Genomic DNA, 20,688 nt, shown 5'->3' with positions numbered 1-20,688 from the left:
GCACTGGAAGTGCTTTGGGAACACCTTCATGTATGTGACCAGCTGTGAATATGTGTGTAACACATCAATGAACATTGACCGGAATTTATGCCGGTGTAATCACTGGATGCACCTGGGGCTGGGCTATAAATAGTTTTATCACCGGAGCATCGTCAGATATTTTGTCTTCAGAGATCATTCTGTGTGTGTGTTTCTACGAGCCTGTCAAACTTTATTTCCTCTGTTAGGAGTTAGAATTGCTTAGGCAGTGCACAGTGAACCTTTTCTCCTTTCTTAAAAAAAAAGAGAGAATGACTGAAAGTCAGAGCAAACCCAAACAAACAAAGCAAAACCCTCTCGGCCATAGAGCGTAAACAAGGGAACACGCATCAGTTTTGCTTTGTTTGTTTGGGGGAAGCGCATGCTGCTCTCGCGTTGGAGCGGAACGGGTCCATCCCTATCGCTCGCTCTCTCCCCAGATCAAGCTGTTCCTTCTCGTAAGCCTGAAGCGTACCTCGGCGCGTCTTCGTTTCACGAGGGGGGCGCTGAAACTCTGTACATTCCACGCATAATAATAAAGCGGCTGAGAAATTACTCAAGGTGGTTACTCGGTCTGTGGCCAGACTACAACTAGAATGGCCACGCGAACAAGAGACCCCCCCCCCCAAACGCTCCAAACTATAAGACAGATTTCTGTCTGGTGGCTAAAAAAAAGAGGAAGGGAACGCTATATTAGTCCCTTCCTTTCTTTGATGACTTGAATCTTTTTACTTCCTGTGTCTCTGTGCCTTGATGTCGATATATTCGACTATCGTGGGTGCTGAGACATGGGGGTATTCAATGATGCAGCCGGTCGAAGTGATGCTTGCGGGTTATCTCTCGCTGGGTTCGGCATCGTCACTTGAAAAACCCTCTATCCCCACAAAGCCTTGCAGAACTACCTCCACTTTAGTGGGGAGGGCTTAAGTGGCGGGTCATGCTGGTGCTGCTCTGCACACGATGGCAGTTTTACAGGCGTACCAGGCTGACCTGCTGAAGGACCTGAGTGCTTGATGCCCGATAGGCTGAGCCACAGATCTTTCTCTCCGTGCGACCAAGCAAACAGCCCGTGCCATTGGCCGGTCTATGTCTGCCTTGGTCAGCACAGAGAGACACCTTTGGCTCAACCTATCGGGCATCAAGGACAAGGATAGAGTTTTCCTCATTGATGCAAAGGTTTTACCTTCTGGCCTATTCGGCGACGCTATGAGCACAGTCATCTCCAGGTTCCAGGAGGCGAAAAGCCACGAGGAAGCCTTCGGGCAGTATTTTTCCTCGCCGCATTCAGGGGGGGCCCGTCTGCCACCCAGACCAGCCTCGGTCCTACTAGAAGGGAGGCTCAGAAGCAAAGCGTGGCGAGTCGTGCTTCCCCTCGCAAATATTGGGAACGGTCTTGTTGCCCTCAGCAACCCCCAAAGCAAGACATCAGGACGCTAATTTCTAAGAGAAAGAAACCCTGACGGTCTTGCGCCTAATCTTGTGGAGGTAGCTCCCCTCGGGACGGGGCGCGTGCACCATCCACTTTTCCCCTCCCGGTACCCCCACGAAACCTCTCCATTCCCGCCATCTCCAGTGTTTCGGGAGGTAGAGGCTTCCATCAAGAAGTTGGGTGTTTCTCTGCTTCCTGCATTTATTCAGGACGCGGAGCACTCGACACCCCCTTAACAGGCAGTGTTAAAATTAATACCCATCTCAGAGAGCCTGGGAGTGTGGAAACTTCTGCCAGATATTTTTATGTGGGTCCTAAGTACAGTAGTAAAGGGCTACCGAATTCAATTCACTCGCCGCCCTCCGTGTTTCAATGGCATGGTCCCCGCTACCGTAAACCGGAGCAGGCATGTCTACTGTGGAAAGAACTGCAAAATCTCTCATTCTAAGGGTCAGGTTATTACAGCAAATACTTCCTGGTTCCCAAGGAGGGTGGGGGGTTGCGTCCGACCTTAGATCTTCTAGGCTTGAACTGCTCAGTCAGGGTGTTCAAGTCTAAGATGCTAACTGTCAGGACGATCATGTCACAAGCCCAACATCACGTTTGGCTGGTCACGATCGATCTCATGGACGCATATCTTCATGTAGAAATTCTGCCACAGCACAGGAAGTTCCTGAGGTTCGCTTTCGGGGGTGAAGCCTTCCAGTATCAGGTTCTTCCATTCGGCCTAGCCCTATTAACCCGCACATTCACGAAATGCGTGGATGCAGCACTGGCTCCTTTCGGACTCCGGGGCATCCGCATTTTGAATTACTGATCCTAGCGCAGTTCCAAGAACTGGCAATTCAGCACAGGGATATTGTCTTAGCTCATCTGGTTTCTCTGGGGTTGAGGCTCAACACCAGGAAAAGTGTCCTCTCTCCCATTCAGAAAACTACCTATCTGGGGATCATATGGAATTTGATCACAATGCGGGCACAATTGTCTCCCGCTCGAATCGAGTCCATTCAGAACACCCTGAGCAAAGTCAGGCTAGGCCAAGGTTGCACTGTTCATCAGTATCAACGATCACTAGGTCTCAGGGCAACTGCATCCTCGGTGATCCCTTTGGACCTTTTGCACATGAGACCGTTTCAGTTGTGGCTCAAAGCCAGGGGATTTCATCCAAGGGCCAATCCACTAGGCTGATAAGGGTTACGTGCTGCGTGCTTCGTTCCCTTTCTATGTGGTTCAGACCCCGGTTTCTGACCTTGGGTCCCATTCAAGGTGCGCCTCGTCGTCGCAGGCTGCTAAGGACAGACGCCTCCCTGATGGGCTGGGTAGCGGTATTAAGTGGTCATCCAGCTCAAGGGGAATGGGAGGGTCGTCAGCTCGGTTGTCACAGTAACTGTCTTGAGTTGATGGCTGTATTTCTGGCCCTGAAATACTTCCTCCAGAGGCTGCCATGTCTTGGTGCGGGTGAGCAATACAGCGGTAGTGTCTTACATAAACCATCAAGGAGGTCTATGTTCACGTCAGCTGAATCTCTGGCACGTCGGATTCTCCTTGGGGCCCAGGGCAACTCCTGTCACTCAGGGCAGTTTATATCCCTGGATGTTCGTATGTGGGAGCAGATTTACTGTCCAGATAGAAAATACCGACGGGGGAGTGGAAACTCCACTCCGAGGTAGTGGAACAAATCTGGGTGAGATTTTACAGGGCAATGTCTCCTCTGTGGGTCCTGGGGAGCAGGCAGTGCATGTTTTTTCTCCATAGATTATTAGATTCGGAAAAGACACCACATTCTGCCTGAAGGTAACATAACCGTACCACGGAAAATATATCAAAATATAACTTGGGGTTAACAGAGTAGTCTGCACCTGTGGAGCACTTATCCCAGTACAGGGCATAAACTTGTAGTGGGTCTGGCTGCAAACTCCTCCACTGAATTCACGAGCCACTGGGCTAGGGAGGAAGGCATCCAGGGTTCACGGGTTCATGAACTTGCTTGGGAAAGAAGCGCACATCTTTGCCTCATGGAGGGGAAAGGCGCTGTACACAAGTGGTATACCAAGCCAGCTGTCCCGTAACCTTACCTGTTCTTACCTGAAAATGCACGGGACAAAACCGGCTCAACCCAAACACCAAAAAAAGTATTGGGTGTTGCCCAGCCTGCTGCCCAGCAGATGTCTGCTAGTGAGGTGCCACTGGCCTTTCCCACGAGGATGCCAGACTCCTCGTAGAGTGGGCTTGTATTCCCAAAGGGGCGGGCATGGCCTGGCATACCAGCACGATGGTGTTCATGATCCAGTGGACAAGCCTCGGTTTGGAGACAGCGTTCCCTTTCCGCTGTCCAACAAAGCAGACAAAGAGCTGCTCAGAGCATCTAAAGCACACACCAGACACAGCAACAATAAGACTGGGTCTGCCTTCTCCGGGGCAGCTTCGTTTACAGGCTCACCACCTGACCCCTAAAGGGGTCGTGGGAACCTTGGGTCCATAGCCCGGTCGGGGTCTCAGCATCACGTGATAATCTACTGGACCAAACTCCAGGCAAGAGTCACTGAGAGACAACACTTGCAGGTCCCCAACCATCTTGATGGAGATGAGCGCAATCAGGAGGGCCATCTTTAAGGAGAGGGCTTTCAGCGCGTCCAGTAGAACAGAGGTGTTAGTGGTGAATACCACCTGATAAGGCCCATCAAATTTCGGACCTAAGGGGGAAACTATCTCCCGCCGTAGCATTACATTGTCACCTATTTCAGGCAAAGCAGGCATGTCTTTTTGCTCAAAATTATCTCGATCTGCTTGTCGTGTGCTAACACTAACCCGTGTGTCTCGCAGACTGTCATCCAAAGCTTTCAGATAATTTTGTAAAGCGTCTTTCAAAGGCCCGGATGGTCCCTCATGTTGCAAGGGGGCATCCCAGGGCAGCCGCATGTAGCGACCTGTCATTACCTCAAAAGGGCTGAGCTGGGTAGTCTTGTTAGGGCTGGCTCTCATGCTTAACAAAATCGCTGGGACAGCCGCATGCCACCCTTTCCCCCACTCCAACAATCTCTTTCTCAATGAAGTTTTAAGCGTACGATTAGTGCGTTCAATAGATCCACTAGATTGGGGCCTAAATGGAATGTGAAAGTGTTGCCTCACCCCCATCAACTTCATGACATTTTTCATCACCTTCCCAGTAAAATGTGTACCCTGATCTGAATCAATTTGTAAGGGCAAACCCCATCTTGGGAAAACTTCATTCAACATAATCTTGGCGGTTGCATCTGCGGTGCAGTTTCTCAGTGGAAATGCCTCAACCCATCTGGAAAACAGATCAACAATCATTAGAATGTATGTAAAACCTCCACTAGGGGGCAGAGGACCTATGAAATCAATTTGGAGGTGTGTCCATGGCCCTTGAGGTCGAGGGGCATGTCCTAAGGGAATTTTCAGCTTAGAAGAAGAATTAACCTTAAGGCATACTAGACATCTCTTACAAAAATCATTGCAAGAAGCCCTCAGTCGTGGCCAACACTAGGTTTTGGAAATCATTGCCTGTAGTTTTTCAGGACCTGCATGTGCCAAACCATGATACAAAGTCATTAGTTCAGTTCTAGCAGAAACAGGACAAACAAAACGCTTATTAAATTTCCACAGTCCTTCTGCATTTTTCTGAGCTCCTAATTTTGTCCATTGTTCTATCTCTTCAGGGTCATCCTCATCATAGAGTTTAAAAATGTCTCTGGGGGTCTCACTCTCCTGAGGAGCAAGAGCCATAACACTCACGCAAGTCTCAGTCCGTGTTGCAGCCTCTCTGGCAGCTGTGTCAGCAGCTCGGTTTCCTGTGGCCTCAGGAGAATTGTCCGTTGCATGTCCAGTGACTTTGATAACTGCTCCTGTTGCAGGAAGATCACAGGCATTCATAAGTTCTTTTACCTGCTGTTGATGAGAGATCGGCAGACCGACAGTGGTTAGAAATCCTCTGCGTCTCCACACAGGGCCGAAGTCATGAACAGCACCATATGCATAACGGCTGTTAGTGTAAACGTTAACTCGTTTCCCCTGGCCATACTGCAATGCTCGTGTCAATGCGACCAGCTCGGCCACTTGAGCCCCTCCTCCTGAAAGAGAACCACAGTCAACAGTTTCACCATGTTCATTTACAACAGCCCAGCCAGTGAAGCGTTTTCCCTGTTCATGAAAGCTGGAACCATCCACGAACAGCTTCATGGCATCGGAAAGTGGTTCAGATTGAAGAGGGCTCTGACTGTCCGTCTCAATCAGTCGGGCACAGTTGTGTGCAGTTCCTTCTTCTGGAAGTAAGGAGGCAGGGTTGATAGCAGTTTCTATGTCAATATTTATATCCACATTTTTACTCAAGAGAGTGGTCTCCCATTTAGCTCGTCTTTGATTAGAGATAGAGCCTAAACGAGTGTTTGTTAACAGTTTCAAAATCTGGTGTCTAGTGTGCAGTATCACCTTCTGATGAGTCACAATGTCCTCTGTAATCTTTACAGCCCACTCTGCACAGTCGCATATCAACAGGCACGGATGCTGTCCTGCCATTGAAACAGGAATAGGAGCTGAGTAATAGCCTACATCCCATAGGAGTTTCTTCCTGGAACCCTTTGACCCAGGGCCGCTGAATAGGATCGAGTTCCCACCCATGTCCATAGATGGAACGGCCTGCTGGCATCGGCATGACGTAATGCTGGGGAGGAAGCAAGAGTTTCTTTGATACTCACAAACGCCTCCTCCATCTCCTCAGTCCAGTCGATCAGCTCTGCTCCAGGTTTTCCTCCTTTCAGCGCCTCTGTGAGTGGTTTAGAAAGTTCAGTGTATTCAGAAACATACTGGCGACAGTAATTCAAAAGACCCATTACTTGCCTTAGACCAGTAACCGTGTTTGGTTTTGGAAGTTCAATGATAGCTTTAACTCGTTCAGGAGTGATGCGTCTGCCGTGCACACCCACAATTTGCCCCAAATAAGTCACTTCAGGCAGTGCTAGCTGTGCTTTCTTCAAGTTAACCTTGAATCCCCGTTTTGGAGGGCATTCAAAACAGTCTGTACAGCAGTCAAATGTTTGAACTTGGTTGGACTAGCAATTAAAATGTCATCCACATATTGTAGGACAACAGATCCGTCACACTCAATTTGTTTTCTTACCGGATCGATGAAGGATGCTAGTGCCTGGTGAAACAGTGTGGGTGAGTTGCAGAAACCTTGTGGCAAACGACTCCATGTCCATTGGCGACCCCTGCTGGTGAAAGCAAATCTGCCTTGATCCTCCTTGGCTAGGGGACAAGTCCAAAAACCATTAGAAATGTCTAAAGCAGTAAAAAGACAATGTTCAGATCCTATCTCATGTAGGATAGTTGCGGGGTTGGCCACCAGAGGGTGCATTTTCTCAGACACTGCATTCAGAGAAGTGTAATCAATGGTCAAACGCCAGCTCCCATCTGGCTTTTTGACAGGCCACATAGGAGAGTTAGTGGGGGAAGCACAGGGGATCACAATTCCCGTTTGCATAATTCATCAACAACAGTTTCAGCACCCTCCCGAGCCTCATTTTTCAAAGGATATTGTCTTTTAGCCTCATGCAAAGGGCCCGGGATGCTCAGTGGCTGAATCTGTGCTAAACCACAATCATATTTATCTTTGGCCCATACATCAGGAAATTTGGAAATTATAAACTTCCACTCAGAGCGCGTCTCAGCTAGACTAACAGATTCTGCCACTGCACATTTCTGCTCATGGTGGGGGCTACTCTGAGATAAGCTGAATTGTTTCATTGCAGCCAAGCACTAGCTTATCTTGAGAAAGCAAAACATCAGCCTCGAGTTCTTTCAGAATGTCAACACCGATTAAAGTACCCACGGTATTTTCTCCCACCCAAAATTCAGTCCAATATACAGTTTCAGAGTTAGAAAGGGTTAGAGGGACAGGAACAGATTTATGAAATACATTTGTGCCATTTAAACCTTCTATATACAAAGTTTCAGAAGTGATCTCAAGATCGAGATCTGTAATTGATACAGTCGCGCCCGTGTCAATCAAAATAAGGCATTGCCGGCCTCCTAACAACGCATGTATGAATGGGCGGGTGTCTGCATAATTACATGAACCGGAGGCCGCTGACCCCTATTCGTCACCTATTAGCTGTCTCAGCTTTTTGAGTTCAGCTGTAGTCAGAGAGTTAAACTTCGGAGCATCACTGTTGACAAAAACATCATTTTTCAGACCTTCCTTCTCATTTCTGTGAATTTTTTGTTTACCACTTCGACAATATCTAGCAATGTGGCCCTTTCTGTTACAATTCCTGCATCTGTCAACAGGCTTGGTACAATCCCTAGAGGTATGACCTCTTTCGTGACAATTATAGCAGGTTATGTTATGGCGGGGACTCATTTCCACTTCAACTGACACAGCAGATACTTTACCCACATTAACATCATCCTCACGTGTTTGCAAGCGGCTCCAGCTTACAGAGCACCAACGAAGCAAATCCTCCCAATATCTAATGTCAATGGCACTATTCAACAACATGTCTCGGTATTGTTTATTCAATCCGCCTGTAGCGGATTCTATCACTATGGCAGAATCAAGATCTTCTATGTTGTTGTTTGCAGCACAGTACGTTTCATAGGCTATGCTGAAAGCTCAATGTAGTCTAAGGGGTTTTCGCCAGCCCTCTGTTTAATCTGTGTTACACTGGTCCAGGGAAAAGACCCCCGACCCAAAATATCTTTCACGCGTATCTTGTAATCTGAGTAAGCTTCACAAAACTCAGGCCAATCTGTGGGGACTCTGGGGTGGAAAGGAGCCATCTGAACCGCCCTTAATTTGCTGGGGGGGACCAAACCTTCAACCAAAGCCTGTATATCTGCCATCCCCAGATTCTGTTGCCTAGCAACGGCCTCTAGCCGGTCCCATAGAATTTTGTTTGGGTTATACAACTTAAACGGTTCCAACCCTGCAAGCAAACTGTTTTTTTCAGCAGCTGTGAGTCTGACCCATTGACCATCCTCACAGCCAGCACCCATCTCAGCATTCAATCCTCCCCTATCCTGATGTCGGATTGGGGCGGCGAATGCCGTCTCAATGGGTTTAGACATTTCTCTGGGGGACAAGTTAAGATTTCTGGCCCCCGGTTTTTGCTTAATCTGCTTTGCTTGCACGGCAGGAATCTCTGAAATGTTATAAGGTGGGGGGCGCGAAACAGCCACATTCAACAATCTGCGCGCCTCAGCATATGGCCCATCATTCTGATTATCAGTATGATCAACAGCTGAAAGCAGCCGCTGCCTGAGCAGTCTGAGAAGGGAAGGTGGGGGCCAAGGGAGGATGGAGAACTGTCTCATCTTTCACAGCACTTTCTGCTTTTTCACAAACAGCCTCAAAACCCTTACTCAAACTACACAAATCACAGCCGACTTCCTGCCCAATAATTTTTGCCACTCTATCACGCTGGGCAATCAACCTAGACCATCCGTCCATCATATTTGTAATTGCCTTTTCATGGTTTAAGGGTATACCACCCAGTTTACAAATCCATGAATAGGCAAACACGGATAGATATTTGGCCCTATCAGTGTCTTTTTCGTTCTGCAGCCAGTCAATCTGCTGCATGACATTCCAATCAGAATCAAACCCCTGACTGACCATTTTCTTAATGAGTTGTGCACATTTCTTTGATTTGAGCTCATCAGAGCAGAGCTGTTTACAGCGTGTGCCCTGCTCGTTTTGGTCAGAACTACTCATAAAATTCCCTTTATCAGACATTTTTCTTGGTCACAGTTGAAAATCACTACCGAAAAGATTTTAGCAGCAAATATTTTACGTGGATAAATTAACTATAGCAGCAACAATACTGGATTTCTACCAATTTCACCACAAAGTATTCTTCACAAACATCCTGGTCACATATACTGATCCATACCAATTAGGGTCACCATTTATTTACTTACTTGGGACCGCTCCTGATGCATCCCTGGCAAAACAATCCCTATTGTATTTTATTTTATTTTATAACTAATATCTGAATCCCTAACTGCCTGATTCACTAAGCTCGGGGTACCCCTATCTGAGTTGGAAGAGACTGAGCAGGTTTACGGTGCCACTGGACCTCTCGTCCAGGGACGCACTCTGCCGGGGTGGTGCTTCACCCATGCCCACCTGGGCCCCCTCACAGAGCACGTTTCCCTTGCGCTGTTTGCTGTTGCCACTTAAACAGCACTCTCAGCGACTTCACTTGCGCTGTTTGCTGTTGCCACTTAAACAGCACTCTCAGCGACTTCACTTGCGCTGTTTGCTGTTGCCACTTAAACAGCACTCTCAGCGACTTCTTATACTCTCAATAGTATAATTAAATGACTCTTCACACGCCTCGTCGGAGTGAAGCTCTCCCGCTCCCCTTCAAAATCTCTTCCAGTCAGACAGCCCTAACAATTAAAAAAAAGCTTCCTACCTTGTTTGCTGATTTGCCAGAGATGTCACCACGGAGTGATTGCCCACTAAATCCTCCACCAAACTGTTAGGGGTATAACAGTTGTGATCCGGATCAGATAAGGAGAAAGAAAAACCAGGAGTCAAGAAGTTCAATCAAAGAATCCAAAATTTACTGAAGAATAGTTTGCAGTGAAATTGGTAGAGCCAGCGGCAAAGTCTCACGAGGAGATCGAAAGCTAACTCGTACCTTACACAAAATTTTACATCAATTATACCATTTGCAAGGAGTACATTCTATTATTTCACTCCTGATTGGCTAACGGAGCATAAAGTCACAACATATAGATAGCTATAGCACATCAACATTAATCAGCGCAATTGTCATCCTGGATCGAGATTTACATCTGAAGTGACCTCGCAGATGGTCTCGGGCGTCTTCCAGTCTGCCTGCTGTGTCTCCCTGGGTAGAAGGTCAATACGCACACACGAAACACTGACGAATGACAGTGTTTCTCTGCGCATAAGGGAACCAGAGCACACATTTATCAGGTCATTTTAACCAAAACAGTGAGATAAGAAATATTCACCCCTCAGGCAAAGGAGAGAAATAACATGCATTCCTTCCCTTAAAGAAATAATAAGAGAAAATTTACACTTCTACTTATTCAAGTGCTATTACATAGAATTTTAAATCATATAATTAGTCATGGACAGGTAAAGATCAAAACACAGAATCCATCTGGGACATCTATGTAACATTCTCCCCTGCCCCCTCTCATCTCAAGCTTATTCCCAAAACGACCTTCAACCTGCGGGCAGGACAGAGAGAGAAAGGCTTCTGAGAAATGTGCAGGAAAGGAAAAATTAACTCTTAACACACATATGATTCAGAGTATATTTCAGTTATGCATAAGGAAATAAAAATTGATTATATGATCATGCATATAGTTAATTCATCATTTTATTAAAGAAGTTAAGCAACAGAATATAGATAGATATTGATATAAAAGGATATATATATATGTATTGATATATCTGAAGAGACAAGGGATTTCGACCCTCACCCTTCACCTATAACACTGCAAAAAACGCAATGGCATCTATGCTAATATTATTCTATTTATTTCCCTGTCGCAACCTCAGAATTCATATCCTGAGGTTACCAGAGCCGGCCAGATCAAGCTATGTTGCTGCTTAGTGTCTGACTCTACTGCTACGTGTCTCTGATGATGACTAAATGCAGCCGGTGCCAGCCAGACATCACTTCAGACTATTAAGATAGACTTCAGGGGATGAACTGATGCCAACTCCAACCATAAGAAATGGGATACTTCATATGCCACTGCCTGAACCTTGGATTTAGGATAGACCTCACTGAAATGAACTGTGATGCGCTTCACTGATCTCTTCCTGCATCACCTCGGTCTAATGATGGACTACACTCTTAAAATGGAATACATAGACTATTGATTAATTGTCAACAAATGCCTTCATCAGCCAACTAACAAAGGACAATGAATCTCTGTGAACTTCTGCAGTTAATCTGGAATGAACCACAAAAGACATTAGTCATTAATCTTACAGTTCATACAAAATCTTTGTTTAAACACCGACCCTTAACACTTACTTAATTTACTCATTTTAAAGCAATTATTAAAATTAATTATTAAAATATATATTAATTATTAATTTATATACACAATTTACAGTCATATTTAATCAGTCTACTCCAGGGGTGGGCAACCTTTTTTCCATTAAAAGCCATTTGAGTATTTATGAAATTATTCAAGGGCCATTATAGTTGCTTACAATTTCTGATTGTGGGTTGAAATTAATGTACGTATTCCATTATGTGCTCACACACCAAAAACACTAAAAGGTCTGTCTATTATACAATATTTTGTGTTGTTCGTGGTGGACATTAAACATCAGTGTGATTCATGCCATTAAGAAAACGTCTCGGGTTATGACTATAACCCTTGTTCCCTGAGAAGGGAACGAGACACTGCGTCGTTGAAAACGACTCTTTGGGGAACGCTCCTTAGCGTGCGCCTCTGAATTATGAATGAAACTATTCCAATCTTGATTGGTGTTGCGTCATGACGTAACATGTGACGGCATAACCGGATGCATAAAAGTGACGCCGGTACACATACACATTAGCCTAGCGATGAAGCAAGCCGCTCTCAGGCCTTGAGGGCGTGGCAGGACGACGCAGTGTCTCGTTCCCTTCTCAGGGAACAAGGGTTATAGTCATAACCCGAGACGTTCCCTTCCGAGGGAACTCGCGACTGCGTCGTTGAAAACGACTCTTTGGGGAACGAATGCCCACTAGGCCACGCGACCGAAAAAAGGCCTGCCCTAGGGTGAAACTGAACTCAGGCACTCAGCTAGGACGAGAGCACACGCGTCGCCAGGCGTACTAGGGAGGTGCAGACTGTAAAACCTGATGAAAGTGTGCGGGGTAGCCCAACCGGCTGCCTCACAGATCTCCTGGAGGGGTACTCCCGATAAGAGAGCCCTAGAGGACGCCATGCCTCTAGTTGAATGAGCCCTCACGGCCAAAGGTGAAGGCAAATTGCGCACCTTGTAGGCCGAGATAATAGCCTGAACAATCCAATTACTAATGGTTTGTTTCGAGGCAGGGAGCCCCTTCTTAGGTGACCCAAAACACACTAACAGTTGGTCCGACCTCCTCCAAGAAGAGGACCTCTCAAGGTAAACACTCAAAGCTCTGACAGGGCAGAGCAAATGGAGCCTCTCTTCTTCTGCCGACACATGAGGTGGAGGATAAAAAGCCTGCAGGACCGTAGACTGTGCCGTGTTAGACGGCACCTTAGGCACATAGCCAGGTCTCGGGTGTAAAATGGCTTTAACTCCGCCAGGGGCAAACTCCAAGCAAGCTGGCATCACTGCCAGGGCTTGAAGATCACCCACCCTCTTTAGAGAGGTAATAGCTAAGAGAAAAGCCATCTTGAACGTCAGGTCCTTGGACGAAGCCGACTGAAGGGGTTCGAAGGGGGCCAGGGATAACCCTTCGAGAACCACCGCCAGGTCCCAGGCAGGAACCCTGGACCTGGTTGTCGGTCTCATCCTCCATGTACCACGGAGAAAACGAATGACCAGCTGGTGCCTCCCCAGAGGCCCATCACTCAGTGGTGCATGGAACGCGAAATGGCAGCCACGTACACCTTAAGTGTGGAAGGGAGAGACCCGCAGAGAAACGATCTTGAAGAAACTCCAGAACTGAAGCCACCGGGCAGTTAACTGGATCTAATTCATGTTCTCTACACCAAGTGGAGAACACATTCCACTTGAGGCCATATAATCTCCTAGTAGACGGAGCCCTAGAGCTAAGTATGGTTTCAACCACCCCCGCTGATAGACCAGCATTTAGGTACTGAACCCCTCAGGGGCCAGACCCACAGTTTCCACAGCTCTGGACGAGGGTGGAAGACTGTGCCCCCGCCTGAGACAACAGATCCCTCCTCAGAGGAATCTGCCATGGCGGAGCTATCAGGAGTGAAATTATGTCTGAGAACCATACTCGGGCCGGCCACATGGGGGCAACCAGAAGTAGACTGATGCCCTCTTGGCGGACCCTTTCCAGGACTCCCGGGAGCAGAGCGATCGGGGAAATGCGTACAGGCGAAGCCTCGGCCAAGCCTGTACCATGGCGTCCAACCCCAGTGGGGCTGGATGTGAGAGGGAGAACCAAAGTGGACAGTGGGACGTCTCTCGAGACGCGAATAGATCCACTTCTGATGGTCCAAATTTGTCCCATATCAACTTCACCACCTCTGGATGAAGTCTCCATTCCCCGGCCTCAGCCCCTGCCTCGACAGGATGTCTGCTCCCTGTTTCTGAACCCCCGGAATATACATGCTCTGATAGACAGTATTTTCCCTTGGGACCAAAGAATTATCTGATGCGCCAGTCTGCACAGAGGGCGCGATCTGAGTCCTCCTTGTCGGTTCAGATAAGCTACCACTGATGTATTGTCCGAACGTACTAGGACATGGTAACCTTTGATGTCTGGAATGAAGCTCCTCAGAGCCCTGAACACAGCCAACATCTCCAGACAGTTTATGTGCCAAGAATGATGATGGTCCTGCCACAGACCCCTGGCAAAGCGGCCGTCCATGACCGCGCCCCAGCCAGTGAGGGAGGCGTCTGTCGAAACGGTTTTCCGGCGACATGACGCTCCCAACACTGGCCCTAGGGACAGGAACCAAGGTTTCTTCCATATTAGCAGAGAACGAAGGCATCTGCGCGTTACTCTGATTATACGAAATGGATTCCCCTTGGGGGAAAACACCTTGGCTTTCAGCCACCACTGGAGGGGCCTCATGTGTAGAAGGCCCAAAGGTATCAAGTTGGATGCCGCTGCCATGAGGCCCAGCAGTCTTTGAAACTGCTTTACGTGATGGCCTGGCCTAGTTTTAACCCGGACACCATCGCCAGAACGGACTCGATACGTGCAGGAGACATGCGTGCCTGCATCGTAACCGAGTCCCACACAACACCCAGAAACGTTGTGCACTGGGATGGTTGTAACACACTCTTTTGTGTTGAGTCTCAACCCCAAACTTCGAATATGGCCAAGGACGACATCTCGATGCCGAACCGCCATTTCTCGAGACTGGGCCAGAATGAGCCAGTCATCGATAAAATTCAGTATGCGGATGCCCTGAAGTCTCAGAGGAGCAGGAGCTGCATCCATACATTTGGTGAATGTGCGGGAGAGAGTGCTAGGCCGAACGGAAGAACCCGATATTGGTAAGCTTCACCCAAGCGAACCTCAGGAACCTCCTGTGACATGGAAGGATGGGTACATGAAAATAGGCGTCTTTTAGATCTATCGTGACAAACCAGTCCTCGGATCTGATCTGACTCACGATGACAGGAATGGTAAGCATTTTGAACCTGAACCTCCTCAAAGGCCGGTTCAAAACTCTGAGATCTAAAATCGGCCTCAACCCCCATCCTTTTTGGAACTATAAAGTACCGGCTGTAAAGACCGGACTCCCTGTCTGAATGAGGAACACATTCTATGGCCTCCTTCAGCAGCAGAGATTGCACTTCTTGTTCCATCATCTGAGCCTGCTCCGGAACCACTGTAGTCTGCACCACCCCAGAGAATTTGGGGGGGGCGGTGCCCGAACTGCAGTTTGTACCCTGATTTTATTATATGCAGGACCCATGCAGATATGTTGGGAAGATGATTCCATGCCTCTACAAAATCTACTACGGGAACCAGCCTCTCGGGTGTTTTTCGAGCACTGTTCTCGACTTCCTGAAGCGAGATACCGGCAGGATTTAGTCGATACAGTCCTTGTGACCACAATTGATGTGTGTTTTTTATTTTTTGACGCGAACGGCACGGTGTGCGTTCGCTGGAAATTGATGTGGCCCGAAGCGTCAGAGACGGCGGGAACCGACACCGATTTCCTGAGGACTCCGCTGCGAGAGCAACCTCGGTTGCTCTGCAGCGGAGGAGGACAGCCCTCCGAGGTTCTACCACCTCGGTAGGACCTCTTTCCGAAGCTTCCACTAAGGGAACCAGCCTCTCGAGGCTGGTCTCGGGTGTTTTTCAAGCACTGTTCTCGACTTCCTGAAGCGAAAGACCGGCAGGATTTAGTCGATCACGGTTTCTGTGACCACCACTGATGCTTGTTTTTTATTTTTTGACACCGAACGGCACGGTGTGCGTTCGCTGGAAATTGATGTGGCCTGAAGCGTCAGAGACAGCGGGAACCGACACCGATTTCCTGAGGACTCCGCTGCGAGAGCAACCTCGGTTGCTCTGCAGCGGGGGACAGCCCTCCGAGGTTCTACCACCTCGGTAGGACCTCTTTCCTGAAGCTTCAACTAAGGGAACCAGCCTCTCGAGGCTGGTCTCGGGTGTTTTTCGAGCACTGTTCCCGACTTCCTGAAGCGGGAAACCAGCAGGATTTAGTCGATATGGTTCTTGTGACCACAATTGATGCTTGTTGTTTTTATTTATTTTTTTTTATTTATTTTTTTATTTTTTTGACACGTAACGTTCAGCTATGCGTTCGCTGGAAATTGATGTGGCCCGAGCGTCAGAGACGGCGGAAACCAACACCGATTGTGTGCGGCCATGTAAGCCCTACTTATTAAAGCAGATGTATCTCTGCAGGGCTTACTAGGCAGCGCCGGGTTCTAGCCCATATACCGTGCCCCCAAAACATCATCTGTAATCAAACACTGGGGCTGGAGATACGGGATCGAATGCGGTTTACCCCACGATCTCGCTTTTAGATATCTTTGTGGAGATCGGGAAAACGGCAAACCCCGGCGCTGAGTTTGTGATCTGTGCCGCAGGAAACGCACGTCTAATTGCTTTCAACTTGCGTTCCCTGCTCATTTTGTGGCCAGCTGATATTCAGTCTGGCCACGCACGCGTCACAACCTCAATCAGCTCCTCATAAGCTTGGCCAAAAACTGGCGTGCTTGGCTCACGGTCGTCCGCGATCGATGCTGAGCATATCCACTTCCTCGGAAGCAGTGAGCTCAAGCAAGGGGACCTGATCATGGGCAGAAGAAGCCGCGACGCGGGCTTCTGCACCACACACAGTAGGCTCGGGATCCTCAAACGAAGAATGAGAATGTGCCGCAGCAGTCTCATTCTCATCTGCAAATCCGCTACGACCCCCGCGATTTCAATCGCCGAGCTGCCTCAACAGACGCGGGACCAAAACCGTGGGGAACGCGAGCCTGACCGTGCTCATCGAAGCACGCCAACCGGGAGCGCATCACTCTCAGGGGTAGTGCTTCACAACTTTCACAGGCAGATCCCTCGAGAGCTGCCTGTGCGTGCTGTGCTCCCAAACAGTTCACACATAAAGTGTGCGTGTCCCTACCCGTAATGAAACGAGGGCAGGAGTGCACGCACTTCTTGAACTGTTCGGTGGCCATAATATTTTTAAATCAGACAAACAACACCAAATAAGACAAACAATTTCAACATAGAGCGCTTGCTGAAGAGCGAAAGCTAATGTGTATGTGTACCGGCGTCACTTTTATGCATCCGGTTATGTCGTCACATGTTACGTCATGACGCAACACCAATCAAGATTGGAATAGTTTCATTCATAATTCAGAGGCGCACGCTAAGGAGCGTTCCCCAAAGAGTCGTTTTCAACGACGCAGTGCGAGTTCCCTCGGAAGGGAACACAGTTTCTCAATGAATAAGACACATTATGTCACAGCAAACTAATAATACCAATTGACATTTTAAAGACACGTCCACGCACGAAAGCCACAACTTGAAACGACAATTAATGCTTAAGCAAGCTTAATTTTAACTGAACCAATGACTGTTTTGTGAAATGAACATCTCCCGAACAGACATTCAAAAATCATAATTTTTCATATGAATCTACCAAGGAGGTCTATAATACCTGGAAAAATCGATCTAATAATATTTGCGAATTAAATGTTGCTTGCAATAAATTTCATTTCGACAGGGTACACGGTTATGCTGCATTCCATTCAAGTTGGATGTGGGATATTCCTACTTGATATCTCCAACCATAATTGCATTCCATTCCTCGATATTCGGAAGATGACGTTTAAGGAAACAAAAATGCAACACTCCCATTAGCTTAGCAGGGGTTTGACTCTCATTAAAGATGTCTCCTAGCAACCTAACTGATAAACAATACAGCAGAGTTAGCATTTGTGCTTCAGGGGTACGATTATCAAAAGAGATTATAATGTTTTATACACCTGTTTCTGCAGCTGTTTGTTAAACAAGCTTTAAAATTCTGTAATGTGGACACAAACTCACTGTGAAAGTTTATCACTTACTTTGTATATCTCCCTGAGTGTCAACATGTTTGTGTGACATCATGCTCCTGCATCTCTGCAAAATCTGAGTTGAGAATTTCTGCATGAGCCTACAAGTTGTAATTCTGACTTCAAGATGCATTCCATTGCACTTTTCTTAGAAGGAAGTTGTAAAATCCGGCTTTCCGAGTTGAATGGAACGCAGCACTACTTTTCAAAACTTGATCCGACACTGAATGCTCCAGCAGCCCAGTTTACTCTGCTTCTGGCATGTGATTTGTAAAACAGTTGTCACACCTCGTATGCCTGTAAGCATCAAGGAATAAATTCTGACTAGATAAAATTCATTTTTCTCTATTTGTTTGTAGATTAATTAAGAGTGGAAAGTGATTAAAAATACATACGCAAAAAGGTGATTGAGAATGAAGTAGGCCAGCAGAGAAAAGCTTTGCTGGCGCTGAGAAATCGCCACTGGTTTTGTTATCATTTAAAATTAATTTTAAACATTATTTGAAAGGAAATTTTTTTTTTTTTTCAGTTTAATTGAATCAAAGCCATTTTTTGCTTTTCAAATTATTTCCCTAATGGCCTTGCGGGCCATATATGGCCTTGAGGCCTGACATTCCCCACTACACAATGATGACTTTCTGACTTTCTGATATCTTTATAGATATTAAAGTTTCATTTTCTGTTAATGCATTATTTTCTGTAAAGCTGCTTTGAAATGATGTGTGTTGTGAAAAATGCTATACAAATAAAAATGACTTGACTTGAGGAAAATTCTGATGGTATGACACTGGGCTCCAGTGGAGCACCAAGCATCAAATGCCTATCAAGCTGGCATGATGGTATAGGGTTTAAAGGTCTCTGCCCCTGGGAGGCACTCCCATAGCAACAGCTACTGATACAGCATCAAAGTTACCATCCTGAATGGGAACTGCAGTGCACTATTCTGCTGCAGCTCATGTTTAAACAAAGCTACACATTCTTTGGTTCAACTGTGCAAAAAAGCCTCTCACAAGCAGCTGAAGTCAGTAAGGCAGTATTCACCCACAAAGGTAATTTACATAATTCTGAGAAGGACTTTTAAATGTCCTTATGACCAACTGCCCAAGCAAGGTATCCCTTAAACAGCCCAGAACTTTCATGACTGTATGTCTGTTTCAAACTTGCGAAAAAGTGTTCTTCATCAGAAGTGTTGGAGGTATCACCTGGTGACAGGGACGAGATCTCTCCTCCCATATTGTGATGTAATCCATTACAAAAATATAAATATTACAAGCACACTCTCTTAATAAATACTCTCTTATTAAATACAATTGCAATTTCATAGTTTTGTGGTATAATAAGTGTAAAAGATGTTATATTTATTTATTAATTTAACTCAAAATATCTCTGTATTTATATAATTATTTTGTATTCTGGAAATTATTCTTTTCATATATCATTTCATTTATTCTTTTATATTGATTTATTTTAACTGAGATGTCATGTTTCTACTGTTATAAGGTAATTTTTCAGTGTTATTAAAAATGGTGCGTGGCTCCTTTAAGATTCATGTTCCGGTTGCTCTCCTTCAGTTCGCGATAAGCGCGACTGAAGAGAGGTGAGTTGGGTTGAAGCTCGTCTAAAAAGTTTGATATGAGTTCTGTTTAGTGCAATAAAACATGTAATTTTGTTCAGAATGCACTTTAATCTTATTCAAATATGTATGAAGTTTGTGTGAATGATATGGAGCATGTATTTTTGGAGAGAGTTCATTAAGCATGAGTGTGCAAGCTCTGTGGCTAAAATAATGCTTTTCACTGAAAGGTTGTGGTTCCAATGTAAGAGAAGGCCACAGATTCGAGCTTGTTTTGATTTATTTGTCATTATTCATGCAGAATAAAATCTGGCATGAGTAATTCCTGTTGCCTGGTCTTGTTCAGTTATCCACACAACGCAGAGCTAACGAAGACCAGTCACATAAGCAAGATAAGATATTGTTAAAACAAATGGAGGAGACTGGAGCTAGTTGTTACATGGGGAAGTTGTCACAAGGGATATATCTTAGGGGGCTTTCACACTAGCACTTTTGGTGCGCACCCGGGTTCGAATGACGTCAGAGTTCGGTTAGTTTGGATGATGTGAACGCTGTCTTCCGAACTCGGGTGCGCACCCGCGAACCGTACTCGGGTCCGCTTAAAAAGGTGGTCTGGGGTACGGTTCATGTGAACTCCAGTACGGTTCGCTGCTGATATGAACGCAATCGAACCAAACCACGGAAGTGAACCGCTATTGATGACGTATAATGTGGTTGTCAGTCTCACACGCGTCACTTTCAAAATGAGCGGAAAGGGTTTACAGAGAGATGACTTCTGCTTGCCTTCGCAAAAATTGTCTTCGGCGGACAGCCCGCTGTCTTTTGAACGATTTCAGTATTTTTGCGGCAGACAGACGCAAGTGTGTTTCTGTATCTTGATGTTGAAAACAAAACCAAAGGTTAAAAAAGAAGAACAATGTGAACCGAGCAATCTATTCATTGAATTTTGACGCCTTTTCATTTCGCGGTTATCAAGCAACACGATTACGCACCAGCTGCAGCTTGATGACGCAAGCGTACCGCGGTTCGGATACAAATATATAATGTGAACACAGTCCATCGGGGGCAGGGGGGAGGGGGGAGCAATCGAACTCGGGTTTGGAACAGGCAATCGAACCAAGTGTGAAAGCCCCCTTAGTAACTATAAGCTTTTGAGTCAAAAGTCCAATTAGACAAATGTGTTTTCTACTGTATGTTGGTCTCTAACCAAAACACTCTTAAATTGTTATGAATTCTATCCTCTATCCAAACTACAATCTAGTCATATTTAAATGACTATTAATGGCATATATTTTATAATGGCAACATTATAAAACCATATTCATATAAACTATACTGGCATAGACCAAGGATCACTTCCAATGAAGACATTAACCAGTAGGTTGACCTGTGTGCTCAGGTTGAGTATTTTTTTGATAAATGTCA

This window comes from Xyrauchen texanus, chromosome 50 (assembly GCF_025860055.1).
Source record: "Xyrauchen texanus isolate HMW12.3.18 chromosome 50, RBS_HiC_50CHRs, whole genome shotgun sequence".
NCBI lineage: Eukaryota > Metazoa > Chordata > Actinopteri > Cypriniformes > Catostomidae > Xyrauchen > Xyrauchen texanus.
The sequence above is the reverse complement of the archived record's forward strand: the minus strand, read 5'-3'. Positions refer to the sequence as shown.